The sequence below is a fragment of the Filicampus tigris genome, chromosome 21 (genome assembly GCF_054856515.1).
Source record: "Filicampus tigris isolate MCC_2025a chromosome 21, RoL_Ftig_1.0, whole genome shotgun sequence".
NCBI lineage: Eukaryota > Metazoa > Chordata > Actinopteri > Syngnathiformes > Syngnathidae > Filicampus > Filicampus tigris.
In genome coordinates, this window is record NC_141237.1 from 5939267 (window position 1) to 5958018 (window position 18752).

Consider the following 18752-nt stretch of genomic DNA (forward strand, 5'->3'; position numbering starts at 1 on the left):
TTATGCCTTTTTCCATGCTGGTGATTTTTTTGTTTCTCACTCAGAATATTTCAGAATGCCTCACATGTTTCTGCTTCTGTTATTATTAGTAGGGTATGTGCTTTTATGTGGTTCTGGGGTAACCAGAAATGCTCATAAACATCAACTTTATTTGTGAGCATTCTCAAAAGAAAACATCATATCCAGCCAAAATATTGGCAAAGCTGTGAATCCGCTTTACTACAACGCCAGGCGCCCATAGCACAGTCATTTGTAATACTTACAAATGTCCTCAATAGCTTGTACACAGCAGTTAGTGGATGGATTTGTTTTTTTTTAATTCATGTTGTGTCATACAAAATTGCCGGCTATTCTGGCTGCTTTTAATTAACTTTCACATCTGCAGTATGTACAGTTGTCACTACTGATAATGGAAATAAACACCTCTTTTTGATACATAAAATACGATGGACCATTCTCGCTGCTTTCCACATTCACTTCTCTGTACATTCTACAATATCTATTCATTCGTGTAGTTTGCTACTCAATGGTTATATATAAACGACGCCTGCAAACCTTCCCTGAGACCCCTCGACAACCTGTAAATTCAATTAATTAAACCGAGACCCTGTCAAATCAATCAAAATCAGAATGCGTCTGTTGATCAAATATATCAAAATAAGTGTGTGTAGAAAGTGGAATGCATGAAGAATGTTGAGCTCAATTCCTCCGCAGCGTTGACGTCCGGCATCCATCTAGCGCTAATGTCCCTTAATCGGATTCAATTGGCCGCACAGTTGCCTGTTGGAGCGCCTTCGTGCGTGATGGATGCTGTTGTCAGAAATGCCAAGGTCAATATGCTATCAAAAAAAAAAAAATCCAGAAATTGAGAAGTGCTTCCCATGAATCATCATCCCTGCAATCTGACCTTGCTTTTTCTCTGTAATAACATTCCAAGGGAGGAACCACTGCTGGGTGCAGGCGTTGATCTCTTCGACGGGTCACGCCATCGCCCAGGAAAGGCCACTGTCACTCATTCGTTGCCATATTGCTTTACATTGACATCCATTTGGGGAAAAGTGAGTGGGTGCTATGAGTGGGGGACAATTATGTCTTAATTTGAGCGTCTCAATGGGGGGACACCGTCGAGCGAGCTGACAGAGACACATTAGTGTGTCATTATGTAAAGCAGCTGCAATGTAAACTAAAATACAGAGACACTGTACTTTGATGGACAATGTCAGCTTAAAGCCTTGACAGTTGTTTTATGTCTTACAGAGTATACACATATAGGGATTTTAAGATATTAAAAGTGATTTTTTTTAATGTAAGAGACCCCTACACATAATTCAGAAAAAATCCTGAAGTCATCATCATCCGTGGTGTACTTGAGATGACTAACACAGCGCTTTCATTAACTTGCCAAGCGTTTGTACTGTGAAGAAGAAAAAACACACCACACAGCTTTGGTGCTATATAAATTCCGACAGATCAATCGGGACTGAATTGACAACAGTTTGAGCAACTTTATATTTAAAAAAAATAAAAATAAATACACCTTATTTGTTGTGTTTTGACATTTTACAGATTTTATTTTTTTAACACCAGAAGCTGGTTGTTTTTACGCTTGCACAAGACACACCGCATTCACCACAAATCTTTCTTGGAGCTCATCTGACAATAGAAAATAGTTCTGTTTAAAGCCATTCATCATCTGTTAAACCGTTGTGACTAATGCTCCCTGGTTCATGTTCCTCCTCACTGTCCCGACATTGTTTTACTTTAAAAGTCCTCAAGATCTCAACCAATCAAGCAATCAATCAAATCAAAAATGAGTACAGTAGAAAGTACCGATAACTGTACAAACGTCACAACAAATTAGGTACGGGAACAAAATTGTACTTTACTTTCCACCACTGTCTAATACTAAATGTTGTTGCGTTATTGAAAATCTACAAACAAAAATAGACCCCCGTGCAGATCTCTAATGTGGAGTCTTAACAGTGATGATCTCATGTAGTCTCTTACTATGAGCATATTTAACTGCATGCATTTACTGGGTCATCCCAGGCGGTTGATGAGGTGAATCAGTGGACTGTCGGGAATGATGGCCCAGTGGGAAAAAGCCACTCGGGAGAGCAGTCCTTCCCTTGTATCACAAAATGCTGCTGATGTCGAACTTGCCGGTCTCCTTGTAACATAATGTCGATCAGGTCACCTTATTAAAACTATAGGCTACCAGCGACTTAAATGATGGGTATAATTTTAAAATGAACACCCCATTGACATTAAATGGATGGGCGGAGTTATTACGGATGGATGGTTTAGATTTCGGACAACCTGTGTGGAGTCTCCATTTTCTCCAAACAAAATTATAGAATTGTCTCTAGGTGTGACTGTGAGGTTGAGTGATTTGTCATATGTGCCCTGTCACGCCAAATGAAAACATGTGCTATAGTGTAGAAAATGGAGGGCTGGACATTAAAACCTGTGAAATGCCTTTTTATAAGGCACACAATGCAGGACTCCACTCTTCTGGGTCAAGCTTTAATTCTTCCTAAGAATAAAGGAAATGACTTCAATTAACTTTAAAGTTAATCAATACTGCTCCTTACCAAAGTCAAGCTGCGAGAAATCGCTTGATGGAAATTGCTTTAATTGCCCCTAATAACAGGGACGAATGTCTCTCTCCTTAATTACATGTGGCTTAATATTTAAATGTCGGTTTTATGGGAGTTTTAAAGTATCATAATCACAGCCATCAATTTGAAATACACATCATTTGGAGTGTGACTGGTTACACGTGGCAGGTAACGCTAGCAGAATGTCAGGTATGTATTATGCACGAGGTGCCGCTGACAAGAACGGGTAATTGTCCTTTCCTCAATCGGCAGGAGGCCGCCAACAGTCCGTTCACATCTACTAAAGCCCGACAATTGTATGCGACCACCGGGAACAAAAGCCTCTTTCACGCTAAAATCTCATTTTCATTTTCACTGCACAAAACTTTACAGACATTGCCTTATAGAATATGATCAAGTAATTTCAAATATATTAAAAACAGTGTTTTAACAGCGCACCCAAACTATGTATACAATATAGTTTTAAATTTTGCACACAATATAATAGCCTGCAGGGAGCTTTATTGAACAGACTCTTTCGAGGTTTTCTAATACAGGGGGTCTTCGGTTTATGGAAATAATAAAATATCAAATACCTATGTGTCCAGCCTTAACAAAACACCCCACATTTTTAATACGTTTTTAATAAGGAAAAATAGAGATGTTTTGTAATGCGTGAACACATAAACATAATACACTCGTGTATTGATGTGTCCTTTGAAGGGGCGTGGCCTTGTGATATCAGGAACTCTGACTGTAGTTCGGGTCGGCAGTTGATCACGTGGTTAGTTCAATGTTAGTGTCTGATCCATGGTCCTTGTGAGTTTTTTTTCATTTTGTGTTTGTAATTCTGAGTGTTTGTACCATTCAATAAGCAGGTCTCTGTGACTGTAACTCTCAAACAAATGATGGTGCGTAGCTTCAACAGCTCACATGAAGGGTTAAGTCGAAGTACAACTGTGTGCGATATTAAAGGAGCATATTAGGGTTATGCTTACATTAAATGTCATATTAAAGCTCTGTGTGCCATAACGCACACATTCATGTTGTCAAAACAACCACTCCCTAAGCTACGTGTGCTATAACAACCAAGCACCCTAGGAAGTTGCAGTGTTGGTCTCAAGGCTGGAATACCTGTCTGTTTGATGTGATAAAATCAATGCAATGGATAGAATAATGAATACAGTAATATTAGTAAGTCAGTGTTGTCAAACCTTTACTGAGCCACGGCACATACAGTATATTATACTGTTTCTCAAACAAAACACGTCTCTCACCAAAAGTTTGTACGTACACTGAAATTAGGGATGATGTACGAATAAAGATCTCAACATGTATTAATAATAAATGACACTTGCATTGTGCTTTTTAGGGCCCCCAAAGACATGGCCTTTCAGGAGTTTGCATGTTTTTCACTGGTTACAAACCCAAGTTTATTATCCATGAATGAACATATTTTAGTTGCATTCAGGCTTTGTTGCAGGGGCCAAAACACTGTTATGATCTAGGACCTTCTGCTCATCCAATGTTAATTTCCCCATCGCCCCCTCCTTCTCTTTTTTCAGGCTGTGGTCATTTAAACTTGGCTCTTGCAGGATCAGGGGTTGCACCCCCGGCGTCCTGGCCCACGGCCAAGCGGTGACTCTCCCAATCTGGCCGCCGAAATCGCCACCTTATCTAATTGGCCCAAATCACCCGCTGCTCGAGGACCCCCCGCAGTCGCCGCATGGCAAAGGCCTTTGCGAGGAATCAAACAATGTTTGCAAACTGTTAATGTTGTGTTTGGTCAAGGCTTGAAGGCTTCTCCAAAATTTGTGGACACAAAACCCTGCTAATTTTAGTTGTTCCGACATTTGGGGACAGAATGAAGCAAAGGCTTCTTTGTGTATCACACAGGAACCTTGAGTATCTGCCAATGCCACTTTCATACAAGAGACCTTTAGGCCAGATTGTACAAACCAGGCTTGTTTATATATATATATATATATATATATATATATATATATATATATATATATATTTTTTTTAATACATTACTTTTTTTTTTAATTAAATCCAACAGTTCCTTTACTAAGCCCAAACCACAAACTCCCCAGTCACTTTTAAATGCAATTTTTCTTGTTAAAAAGGTAATTTTTGTCAAACAATAAACAAAGACAGGTTAGATGATTTGTTTTGTTTCATTTTCAAAACCTTAAGAACGCAATGATGAATTACAATTACCACTCCTATGTTATAAAACCTGTGCTAACACTAACTGCAGCCATGCTTATCTTTTGCACTCGATGACAATGCTCCTAGATCAGGGATGGGCAACTTCAATGGTGGAGGGGGCCACAATTTTTCATCAGTGCTACTGGGGGACACATTGGACCAAGCGCTTCCTAACCACCTGTATGACACAAATGCTATTTTAAATATGGACAAAATACATGCATACGTACACAACACTGCATGTAAAAAAAATCACTGTCAGAACCCAACAACAAAGAGTTTGAAGCAAACAAAAAAATAACCACTTACTGTAAGTTTTCCAATAATAATAATAATAATTTTAGGACTGCACAAAACTGCCGAAAAAGAAACAAGCATTTAGTGCAAGAACTCATTTTGTAAATTGTTTTGGGGGTAATATTATTGATGTACTATGTTTGTCCTGCATATCATTCGAAATCCGCAAAAAAATATTGGGCCCACTCACATGGTAGTATAGACAGTAGAAGACCCAGTGTAAGTGCAATTAGGACATGTTTGCCATCTATTGGTGAATGGTGATATTACAACTTAAAACTACAGTTGACCCCTGCATATTCTCAGTTCGGCACCTGCAAATTCACATATTCATATTGCTTTTTCAGTTTTTTTTTTTTTTTTCAATGATTTCATAGCTTTAACTTTTTTCCCTGCGTTTTCCATATCAAACGTATATGGAATGTTTATCAGCGTTTTTTGAAAAATACTTTAGGTTTGTAAAAATAATAATAATAATCTAAAAAATGGTCTATTGAAAATTATTCAAGTGGCCATTCAGTGTGTGGTCACCAGTAGCCCATGCCTGTTCTAAATAGTCCAAGATGGTCCAAAAATGCCAATTTGTGGCCAGTTTTAAAATTAGCAAAACAGTTTATTCAAAGTATGGCAAAATTCAGAAAAGCTGGCTTGGAGAAATTAAAAAAAAAAAAAAAAAAAAAAGAAAAGACCCCACACAGACCCAATATTTGTATGCAAACCATTCAAAAGTACATTTTATACACGTTTCCTTTATGCTAGTAGTTTTCCCATTGCCCTACTAACAAAAAAAAAAAACCAGACAATAGAGTTCCATTGCAAGCTTGTTTTTTTTTTCCATCAACACTTACTTCCTTGTTTTAGAGAAATGACTGCAATATACGCAAAACAACCAAAGCCTGCCATGCTGTATGCCCACCATGCCGCCACTTATCGAGCTTTCACAATAAACGGAAATGCTGCGGGCTAACAAACACGCTCAGACTAGCGTAAAGAAGCACGCACACACGTAGAAGTTAAGCAGACCTTTGGGTCACAGTGTGAGTGAAAAACAGAAAGTGGGAGTGAGCGAACAGCTGCAGGAGCCGTGGGGTGGGTTTGGCCTTACGGGCGAGCAGCGAGGGGCAAGGGGGAGGCTTTTCGGGGATGCAGCGGGCTGGGGAGGGCTGCGGGGAGACCCGGAGCACGGGGGCCCGCCTGTTTAATTGGAGCTCATTTACACAGCAGTGGAGCAGGAGACACCTGAAGGGCCTTGGCTGCCTTATCAGCTAAATAGCTCCCTCTCTACCACTTGTACCAGTCAGACTCCTCGTCTTGTTAATGCATTTGCTGCTCTTCCCCATCAGCAGTTCTCTTTTTGCCCATTTGTACTTCTCGTCTCCTTATTTTTGCTGTAAATGTTTGCACACACATGAGTATGTACTGTAAGTATAAAGTTTTTTAATAGCCACAAGTCAGATCCAACTGTTCGAAGATTCAACTACAAAATCTTATGAAAGCTGACAGTTTATGTCATCGCCTTAAAATGTTCACCCATCCATCCATTTTCTATTGTGCTTACTCTCATTAGGGTTGCGAATCTCAGGCCACATACAGTATAGACAAACAACCATTCGTAATCACAAATATGAATAATTTGAGAGTCTTAAATAAACTTTACGTATATGTCTATGTGATGTGAGAGGAAATTGTAGTACCCGGAGGGAAAAAAAAAACAAAACATACAAGCACGGAGAGACCATGCAAATTCCTCACAGGAGGACCAGAGCCGAGATCTCCGAGACCCACAGAACTGTGAGGCGGATTTGCTAACCACATATTATTTGAACGTATTGAGTTTATTGTGTACATCATTTAAATGTGGTGAGTGTAGATTAAGTCATGACTATTTTCAATTATGTGTCAAATGAAATTATATGCTAAAATGGGGACTGGAACTTTTAAACTCTTAGAACTGAGGCAGATGTGCCTTTCCAATTACTTAGGGACTAATGACCATCCTTGGTTTCTTCCATAAGTGGGGTATACGCGCTTTATAAATATCTTAAATGATTTTTAAATTGTGATCAACTGTTAACATGACAGAAAAATAATCCGTCACGTGTAGGCTAAATATTTACCGCGATAGTCGGCCCTGACTCTTTTGCAAGCAGATCATCGAGGGAAAAAAGTATTCTTAACACAATCCACACCAGAGGGTAATCATTAAGGATAATTTTTGAAAGACATCCAAGAATCTGGACTTTGCTGAAGGATCGCAAGAGAGGAAATACCCTCAAATTTGGCCCGATTGTCAGTATGTCTCAAGCCCGCTTAATGTCACACGTCTTTTTGGATTTGGTGACTTTTGAGTTATTTATGCAGATGAGAGAAAAAAACCTCCTCCATCGCATAAACGGTAAAATGTTTTGACTGGCAATGGCGTTATTGTGAATGCTTGTCTCTTAGCATTTACACCATGATATATTTTTTCTTTTTACTATTTTACGATAAATGAAAGCAATTTTCTGGGTTGTGGGAAGGGCGTGTGGGAGTATGAGAAAGAGGAGGAGGAAGAGCAGCGGGAGGAATAGGAGCCAAAAGAAGAAACAACTTTACTGTAATCATAGTCATGTTCAATCAGACACCCGCTATTAAGTTGATAAATACACTTTTCCCAGTGTGAGTCCAGATACACTGAGTACCCCTCAGGCACACTTGTGCTCTTTAACTACCTCCTCCGCCGGCTTTCTCCACTCAAACGACGACGACTCTCCTCCCATTAACTCGCATTTCGCACAGTCCCACAAGATGTCCCCTGAACTCATCCGCCGCGTCCTTGCGCGGCAGGCCACTCTGTGATGGACTAAATGTAGTCCTCAATAGGACTGATAGGGTGAGTGGCTTCTTTTCCAGCTTTTGGGGACTGAAAGACAGTTTCAGCACATTAAGAAAGTCCGATTTTCTTATTTCCCTTCCTCTCGGCACATTTCCGCACTGGCGGTAATAAGAACAAATGGAAGTGTAGTGCAAGTGTGCTGTTGGAGGGGAAAAAGCTTCTTGTCTTGCCTTTTCGCAGCTCGCGTCACCGGCCACATGCTGGCGCCGGGGCCAGGAGTAGGCCTCCCGTCGCGTGTGGCAGTTGACGCGGTGTCATGGCCACCACCCACCTGATAAACATTAAGCACAGGTTGGCTAAGTGTGATGGTTGTTGTTGTTTATTCATTTTGCGGGCCCTTGGAGTCTTGCAGCCTTCTTAGTCGTATGCCAGGAAGATAAGCAAACCATATTGGAACGTAAATGTATTTCAAATAACTTCTGACTAGAAGGGAAATAAAAGCAGCTGGTTCGACTTCACCCCGGCTCTAGATTTAATTGGATTGGATAATTTAGTTCAGGACTGTTTGGGTGGCCCTGGTGGCTTCATGAAGGAACTTGCCTAAGCATGGTTTTCCAACCTTTATTGAGCCAAAGCACATATTTTGCATGAGAAAAATCTCAGCACAACACCAAAGAAAAATGTCACAAAAAGTGCACACAGTGGTACTTTGACTTGATAGTTCATCATATTATATAAAAGCATACTAATACAACAAAATAGAGTGTATAGAATTTATTTAAGTGTAAAATCTGTATGAAATCTAACGGTCGTGTTTAATGTGTGCCTTTAAGGGGTGCATCCTAGTCGATAAGTGGGAGTCATTTTCGAGTATTTTCATTTTGTATTTGTTTCTTCCATTCAATAAACAGCTGAACGTCATTCACCGACTGTGGCTCTCCTTGCCTACACACGAGGGCATTACAGTACCTTAAATGGCCTATTATCCCCACTCCCCTCTTTCAATCGAGTATTTAGCACTCTTAACTCACCACTGTTTATTGAAGTATAAACCAGTATTCTGTACTTGAAACAGGGTTAAAATCTAACAAGGATACTGAGCCACATGCTGCTTCACTATGTCAAAAGACAAACACATTATTATCTGATGTAGCAGCCTGTTGTGGTAAATTTCCATTCGAGATGATATCCCATTTGATGTGATTTATAATGCGTATTTTGATATTTGAGTGATGGGTGTTAAGTCCGAGCATATGTTTGCTTTGCACCGTCAACAACAGTTGGGTTTTGACTTTGCCTTTAGAAGAACGTAAAGAGTGATCAAAATAAACACTTACAACCGATAAGGCTTATTGAATTCTGCACTTGCTTTGAAACATGAATATCCTGTGTGCATTGCCCCCACACACAAAAAAAAAAAAAACCTTCCCATAAATTGCTTTGAGTCTTAAAAGAAAATTCATAACTTGTACGGTCAAAGTTCAGAGTGCTTCCCAGCTTGAGCATGTGGTGTGAGGAGGCAGTGGGAAAGAAGCGTAACATATAGACTTTGAATGGAACGCTATTTATATGAGGGGTTTTTGCTACATAAAATGCTGCTGACTAGTCTTGGCACTGTTCATTCACTTGTAGAACCCATTTATGCATGTTCACTTTGCCATTCACATTATCAGTGTACAGAATTGATAATTCATGTATTGCGACATACAATGCTGCTGACTATTCATATCTGTATACGTAGTTTCTATTTATTCATGTTCGCTCTGCATTCACATATGCATATATAATATGGAGTATTCATGTATTTCTACACAAGTTGTAATTGTTATTATTAGAGAGTAACCACATTAACTGCTCTCTCATTGCCCATTGTTTTAAATAAGCGGGTAGACATTTTTGTGCTTTTTGATATTACTGTATTATTCTTGCAAGCTTGAGCAACCAATCTTTAACAATCTTCAGAGCAACCAGCGACCTCGTTTTGACCCGAACAGGGGAGGAAAACATATGTTCTACTGGTCTTGGCTGGCTGGCTACCTGCAGAGAGGGTTGGGAATTCCTCCAGCAGGAGGCATGGAAGAGGGGAGGGCCGGCTGTACATTATTGTCCCGTAGCCATACACATGGCGAGAGTACGCTGTGCTTTATATCCGCGCTACGTCGGACAAGCTGCGAGCACGTTAACCTTTGGAGCCACCGTAGATGAACGGAACATTAAATGCGACGTTATAAAACAGCTTAAGCCTCTTTTCACGCTGCTAATCCTACGGGCTCAATCGGCCCTGTGGTTCCCTATTGTTTTTTTATTATGTGTAAAGCAGTTGCCAGCTTGCTAAGTCGTCATCACACTCGATCTGGGATTGCTTGCATCACTTCCTCGGCCCTTCCTTGACCACATGGGGAAGCTCGCTAACCGCTCTTGGAAGTCTAATTTAAGTTGCTGTACTTGTGTGGATTTTGCTTAGAAATGTTGCTCTATTTGTGATACACCTTGGCCTCAGGTCTGAGCTTTGAAGGCATGGTCCCCACTCTTAAGAGCTTCCTGTTACTTTGTTGGCAAAGGGATGGAAGCAAGTGGGGGTGCAAAAGGGTTGCTAAGCGGTTGCTAGGGGCAGCCCATGTCTCCCCCCTTTATTTACTCTGACCCCACGTCGGTGGGAGGCCCAGGGAGGGCACATGCCAAACTCCCCAGGCGGGCAGAGCGGGCCCTGCCCTCTCGCTCACCTCGCTGCCCGCCCCTCCGTCTCCATGTAGATTTATGAGCGGTTTTTCAATGAAGGCAGCGTGAACGACGACGATACCCTCCTCTTTGTCCAACCTGTCTGTGAAAATTGTAAACAGCACTCATACAACATGACCTGTTTATGTGCACTTTTGTTGTCATTTTTCTTTGTCTTAAGAATGCGTTTCATTTAACTGCATCAGTAAGTGACTTTCGACTCGTCCCGTCAGATGTCGCCACAGCGAGTCACCTGTATGATTTGTTCGGCACAGGTGCCATTCATGGTAAAACCTACAGTATATTTAATGTTTAATTAGAACTTCACTATGATCATCACTGATTGGTTGGGGAACGTTTCATTCTTCTTCTTTGTTTTCGTGCAGCATTGTGGTTTCTCTTGAAAGCAAATATGGTCCTACATGCACTGATTGTATTTTAATGAGTTCCTTTCACAGAGTTGTGAATGTGGCATGATTATGTATGTGGAATTGCTATATCTGTATTTTAAGAAATTCACATGAAAAGATATTACAAGTACGAATTCGATGGAATACGAATGAAATAATTGAGCAGTGTCTCTTAATATGTTAATACCTCAAACAAGGCGAAAGCTTCCTGCCTGATGTCAATGTCAGCACACTACAATTATTACCATAGTAACATCACCTCAGCGGCCAATCACAATGTGTTTATTTGGTTAAAGCAATTAGCCGCTGTGATTCGCTGTACAAACATAATTGCGTGCTAATCTTTCGCTTCAAGGGGTTTCTCTATTTATGGCTTTTTTTTATTGTGTAACTTCGGAAACACCAGTGATGAAAACACAATGCCTACAAGCATAATTACTTAAGTTACACCTGTCATCCTTCGTGGGACATGGGCCACCAACAAGATTCCTCCAACCAGGCCAGTCCTGTGCCAGTCCCTCCACTTTGCTCCTGGTATAGCCCAATCTCTAAACATTGCCAATACATACATTGCCATGTATTTCTTGGACTGCCTTGATTACTTCTGGTCCTGTGGGTTCCAGCTGAGTGATGCCCTTGTAATGTTTTGGGTTAGTTTTTGAAGAGAGTATCCTAGCCAGCGCCAGTATCTCTGCATTATTTCCTATTCTAAGGACTGCTGACCAGACTTTTCTATAACTCCTGGTTACAATTCTTAGTATATAATAATAATTAAAAAAAAAAAAACTGGATTTTCCTAGGGATGGTTATGGTGGTTGTCCATGTTTCACAACCATATACTATAGTTGTACTGTTTTAATAGCTGTTGTCCGTATCTTCAATCTGAGAGATATAGTTGATGACATCTTCTAAAACTTTGCCTTCCACTGAGACTTGCTTTGCATTTATTGCATTGATTCTAAGTACTTATGTCTTTTGAAACATGGCGAAACAATTATCCATCTATGCTTCCATTTTCTGTAGGATTTTCTGTCCTACATTTCCTCAGCCTTAGACTTGGCTTGGTCTCTATGCCTCTCTCTACTACCTCAGCCTCATTCTTGCTATTGACAATTTAGAGTTGTCAATCAATCTAAGATGTTTTTGGAATGTTAAGAAAATCTTCGCAAGTACAAGGAGAACATGCAAACTTCACACAGGAAGGGTGGAGTCAAGATTAAAATCCAGAAGCTCAGAACTGTAAGGCAGACATGGTAGCCACGAGAACACAGTGCTACCCATATATTTATCCATTCTAGCAAAACCTTTTCAGCACATCTAAACACGTCCAGCAGGTCAAGATGATAATAATCTTTTTTTTCCCTTTCTCTACACGGGATATATTTGGATTTTTACCATGAATCAATGGTCAAATCATGTCATAGTAGAGCAGGGTAAGTGAGCTGACTCGGGTGGGCCAAAACATGTCGATGTGAAGTGTGAGGTGTTCACCCACCGGCTGAGTGAGTGAACTTGTGGCTCAGCTGCAGCGCTTCAAAGTGTCACACCTAGATGACAGTCATATTCCATTATAGCTATCAGTCAATATCTGCCATCAGAGCAAATTATTGCAGTTTCACAGTTTCAAGTGACAAAGGGAAGCAAGCTATTGATAACAAAAATGTGACATCATTATTTAGATGAATTTGCTAATCCTAATTTCTTAAACCTAAACTCACATCATAGAAGCAATAAATGGGAGTTTACCAGGGGATATACTTGAAAATAGACATGTTTTATGTTGCAAGTAACATGCCGTGACATATTGAAGGACCAATTACTCCGCTTTAGAAACACTTTGCCATTGAAAGCGAAGGCCAGTGAAAAAATCCATCCAATTCCAGCGGTTTGCAAGCGGCCAGGATGTATTGGACCTCTATGGGGGACGCCGATAGAGCTGATGAAATTTTTTGGCTCAATCTTGTTTTCCCCCCGCACCGAGAGCCTCTGGCGCAGGTCCTCGTTTGCCAGGCGCCTCCTGAGGGGACTCTATCAGAGCCAGTCAAGCCTGAAATCAATCACTCACAGCCATCAAAGCTGCCTGCCCCGCACCGCCATTGTGACGCGGCCATCTGGGCCTGGGCAAAAAAAAAAAAAATGTCCGCATTTATCTCTCTTGGAAAACGATGAAAACTTTAGCACATTTAAACTCAACTTGTGTGTAAATGTATGCATATTTTTTTTACCTTTAGGGGTAGAGTGGCTAGCTACAAGTACGTTTCAACTCGTGATGTGTTTTTTCGCCAACTATACCAACAGCAACTGTGCAATCATTGTTATATTGGAAGAAAGCCATCCACAATGCCTTACTGAATCTGAAAATAGCTAAATATAAAGTTAGAATATTGATTTAAAACTAGTACAGTTATAGGGCTAGGTTTCACAGAAAAAGTTATGCCTGTCACTTGACTTCACTGGCAAGATACATTTACATTATTTGTAGTAAATAATTTTCTGATCATTTAAGTTAAATTTGATTATTTCCCATGACATATTTGATGATAACTCACTGCACTCTTGTGTGCCACGGCACCGATGTTGGGAATCAGTGCTTTAGATGTGCATGGAGAATACAGCTTTGCTTTGCTTTGTGTACGATGGCCCTGGCATAATAGTTCAAGGTTACGAGTTCAACAGTTAACTGCTTTGACAAATTCTTATGTACGTATTTGGGTTCTGTCGTCACTTTAGTAACACAACTCTGTCATAAAGCTACGATCCCCTGTACCCTCTTTGGAATGTCAGGTAATAGCAGTTACATCGTTGAATGCATCCCAACTATATCAAAGGGGAAAATATGCTCTTCATTTTCTCTCTTCAAAAATTGTATTGTTTTCAAAATATCAGAAGGTTGGAATGCTGTAACGCACTTCTCGTCGGGATCCCCGGCAAGAGCCTTCAAAGGCTACGGTATGTCCAAAACGTGCAGCGCTGCCTGGGTCCTGATGAGAGTGTGTAAATATGAGCACATCACCCCAACCCTGCACACTTTGCACTGGCTTCCCGTACACCTCCGATATATCCAATACAAAATCCTCCTTCACACTCATCACTGTCTGCATGGTGTAACCCTCGCCTACCTCACTGAGCTCTTCCACCCACATACCTCAGCTAGAATTCAGTCAGGTCAAATGCACCGTCTTCTCCCGCCCAGGACTCTGCTCAACACCATGGGCGACAGGGCTTTTGAGGCTGCTACTCCCCGCCAGTGGAACGCCCTTCCCTGACTACCTCTGAGCCCCACAGACGGTGGATGTTTTTAAGAAAGGACTCAGGACTTTACTTTTTAAAAAAGCTTTTCATTGCTGATTTTAGTTTATTTACCTATTAACTTTTTTTTAATTGATTACACCCCCCCCCCCCTTTTATTTCATCAGTTTTTTAAATTGTATTACTTTTTGCTGTTGCCTGTACTGGGCACTTTGAGATTTGTTGCCCAAATGTAAAGTGCGTTACAAGTTAAATGCATTATTATTAGTAATATTAAAAAATATAAATGGCGAACACAAGTGGCAGGTGTTCCTTAAGTCGTGCCTGCCTGCGTAGGATTGCAATTCAAAGATTCAACCCGTGTAATAAAATTCGTACTTTGCCATCCACATGCCAAATATAATGTAAGATATCAATACATCCATTCTCTGAGCCGCGTATCCTAACTGGGGTCGTGGGCGAGCCGGAGCCAATCCCGGCCGTCATTGGGCGAGAGGCGGGTTGCACCTTGAACTGGCTGCCACATTGTGAGATATAAAGAAGCTATAAAAGAAGTAAAAAGATCATTACAGTTTACAAGAAAAAATACTAAATACAATTAGATGCATAACAATATACAGTAATATAAAGGACTACAACTGGGATTTATAAGGCACATGTACAGGTCATATTTTAGTAATAAGAAAATAAAGTTCTGTCTTTTACAGAAAAAAAAGTTATGTTTCTATTCAGAAATTATCCGAAAATAATGGCATATTTTGCAAAGAGAGTTGTTGTAAAATTATGATACTTAAGTAAAAGTTAAATGAAGGAAGAAAGTCAGTCATATTTTCACGTTTTATTTTGGAAAAGACCCCTTGATACTCAAAAAACGTAGGACTATATTCTCAAACAATATAACTCTATTACTGAAATAATACACCTCTTTGGCATGGTACTCTCTGCTTTGAAACAGTTCCCAGTGTGTGTGGAGACCTTTCTCCCTTTGACCCCCTCTCCAGAGTGCAAGCAGGTCAGCCAGACAAGCGATACTATGCAGCACGAGACATTCGCCTGCCATTGGAGGGCAGTAGAGCACCAGCACAGCCAGCGCTTATCTAAGCTTCACAGGCTGGACCAGCACTAGTAGAGTGATGCTCTGGTGGGGAAATGGCATCCAGTCTGTCAGTTTTTTCACGGTGGACCTGAATCTTGGTCCAATTTGCATGTTTTCAGTGTAAACATATAGCCCACAAATTTAAGCATTTTTATTGTAAATCTGACAGTCTTATTCAACTGATCGTGCAGCCAAATCAATACAAAAGCAAGCTTTTTGTTTCCCTAATCACCTTAACAGGTTTGCTGCACATTCCACCCAGTCATCTTAAGGTCACCACGTTCGCTCTGATATTTGAATTTCATTTCAAAGAGTTTTAATTGTATCACGTGTGTACAATTTTAGTCGGTTTATGCAATTCATACGAATGCATTTGATTGTGATTGTATTTCAAGGTAATGAACAGACGTAGGCATTTTACATAATGTTATGGTTCGTCATTTGTAATCCGTCAGCGGCTAAGGTACCCGTCTGTCAATTGTCAGTCCATCATTTTTCATGCCGAACTGAATTGTAATCGTCAGTCAGTCAGTTAAGTCTGTCAGAAGTCTGTCAGCCAGTCGCCCCTTAAAAAACATCAGAAAAACCGGTGTCCGCCAGTGACGCATGACAATTACATTGACGGACGAAAACCTACTTTGGTCATTCGTTAGTCCGTCATTTTTAAAAGTTGTCCCGCCAATCGTCAGCAAAATGGGCGTCCGTCAGTGACGGATCGGTTGTATTTCTGTGCATTTACTGTATAAAATTTTAGTCTCTGTTCTCACAGGTCATATATTTTCCACAAATCAATATTGATTAGATTTCCAGTACGATGAGTCAGGTGTTTAATATATTTTTAAGGAAACATAAGTGAGTTTTCTATTTTTAGGAATAATGACACTGTACTATTGAAGTGTAAATCCTCTGAAAACAAAACCAGCCAGGAAACTTCCATTTTAGACTGAGAGCACATTTGTGTTTTCTTGTGTTTACATTAACTTCCATGTTTCCATTGAGATGGTGGTGGTGTATTTGTGTTGTGGGGGGTTGAACTGGGATGCCCCGGTAGGTCCCGTGTGCAATGTGCTCGAGCTTGGCCCGGCTTTTTTTTCTTTTCTTTTTCTATGTAAACAATAACTCCTTGCTGTGAAGGGCTCCCATAGTTAAGAATTCCACTTTGAGAGAGCAATATGGCAACATTCATGTTTTCTTTTCCTGAACGCTTTAAAGCTGCTCCATGTTGCTCTAAATGTAGCCTCAATACCCAGTTGGCCAAGCGTATGTACGCACGATAAACCATGCAACTTTGAGTCACTAACTGTTGTTTATCCAATCCAAACGTTCATACAGTGGTTTCAATCTATTCCGTTGTTATGCATTAGATGTAGTTCCAAGAAACTGCACTATGAAATAAATGTGGATAGTTTTTTTTTTTGCGATGATAAATACACTCACCAGTAACTTCATTAGGTACCGCATTTGTAATAAATGTAATGTTATTTTTTTGGTTGTACCAGGCTTGTAGTTTAGAACTTTTTTGACAATATGAAAATATTTAGAGAGCGCAATTGCATGCCACTGGAATCTGTAACCATAGTAACAAACATGTTCAAATTAAAACGGTGCAATATATCTTTTAATAGATAATGCAGGCATACCTAATGTTTTGACTGTTTTAGCAAGATTGCATTCAACAGTTAGAAATAGTTGAGTCATCAAATTATTTGAAGCGTCCTAAAATTATTACACCATTTTGTAGTCAAGTAATCTAGCCAATTATGTTAAATTTCATACGACATTAAAGGGAAAAAAAAGTTTAAAGAGACATTTTTAACAATTTAAAGCAGTTCCCAGGTGACTTAATACTTTATACAAATTTCTGTGACATGCTCATTAAGAAAATACTCTTAGTATTAAGGATTGTATCACATTTTTGATAGCATTTGTATATTCACCTATTTTTCAAAATGAAGCCTGTTAAATTTAATTTGTTGGAGACATGTAGTTACTTAAATATTCATATTTAAATGATGTGTGTTTTTTTTGGTAACACAGTTTTTTAAATTTTTACTCGAAAGTCATGTCACAAAAATCACAAACTTGGCAGGATGACTATGTTGTTTTCTTCGTGTAAAAAAAAAAAATGCCGCAACCGTGTCTACAAGTGCCCGAGGGTGAAACGGGACCTTTTATTTCCCTCCCGCTAATTGTTTGATTTCCTGTTGCCGCTGGGGAGCTCAGTGGAGGGGGTGGCGGTGGGGGGGGGGGGGGGGGGTGGACAAGGCCTGCCTTCACTCGGTTATGTCGGAAGCGGCGCGATGGCTCCAGGCAAGCTTCTCTCTGGAGCTTTGTACAAATACCAAACGGTGACATCTGACGTTGTCTGTCTGTTTCTTTGTTTTTTTCATTGTCTCCTTGTCCCCCCCCATGCCCCAATCCCATCCGTACATATTATACACTGCCCTCCATAATTATTGGAATTATTGGAATGTGTTCATTTGCTTCTAATATATATATTTTTTTCATAAATAACAGGACCAAATTTCCCCCCCAAAAGAGGAAAGTCCAACCTTTAATTCAACTGCATTTTTTTTAGTGGGAAAAAAATCCCACATTAAGATTTTTTTTGGGTCAAATCACGTGTACTACAATTATTACCATTCCTTTTTGCACAGTCACTCTAATTCATCTCGAGACTGGGGTCCTCTCCTCTGCACTCTTCTCTTTAGCTCAATCCACAGGTTGGTAGTAGGGTTGATGTTACACACACACAAATAAATTAGAATAGAATCGGAATCGAGAATCGTTAGGAACCGTAATCGAATCGAGGAACCGAAATCGCCCAAATTCAAAAGACGCACAACCCTACTTGAGGTCTGGGGACTGAGATGGCCATGGGAGAGTAAGCTTCTGCAATAAAAACATATTTTAAGGTTTTTAACACATCTTAACCAGTGGTGCAAATAATTATTGAGGGCACTGTATAATATGCGATGAAACGGAACAATAGCCAATCAGGCAGAGCAAACATATATCGACTCATCAATTGTTGGATGTGCCGTAAAGATTATCCTGAGAGATTATCCTGTGATATGGGATGTCTGAAGACGTCAAACGGAACAATAAGCAATCAGGATGTGACCTGAAGATCAAGATGTGGCCATGTACTACTATAAATATCCTAAAGGTGTGCTGTGTTGTTCATATAAAATACACCACATACTTAACAGCATTAAGGACACACATTGTGATTTTATTTTCTTGTCATGTGCGGTCTCACTAAAAAAAAAAAAAGAAAAAATTAAGATGTTAAAAAATGGTCTGTTTGTATCCCACTTGACTCCAGCGGGCGGTAAAATTTCTAGTTTGTA

The 18752-nt window shown here is 40.0% G+C and overlaps 1 long non-coding RNA gene across 2 annotated transcripts in view; it reads left to right on the plus strand.

Moving 5' to 3' along the window:
- Positions 1 to 18752, plus strand: part of LOC147127341 (uncharacterized) — a 125217-nt gene that overhangs the window by 59655 nt on the left and 46810 nt on the right. The window contains exon 4 of one of the 2 annotated variants that reach the window (XR_015084359.1): positions 4166 to 4529. The exons of the other annotated variant lie outside the window; for it this stretch is intronic. This is a non-coding gene — a long non-coding RNA (uncharacterized LOC147127341). Of the gene's footprint in view, positions 1 to 4165; positions 4530 to 18752 lie in introns of those variants that run through there. 2 annotated transcript variants of the gene reach the window in all.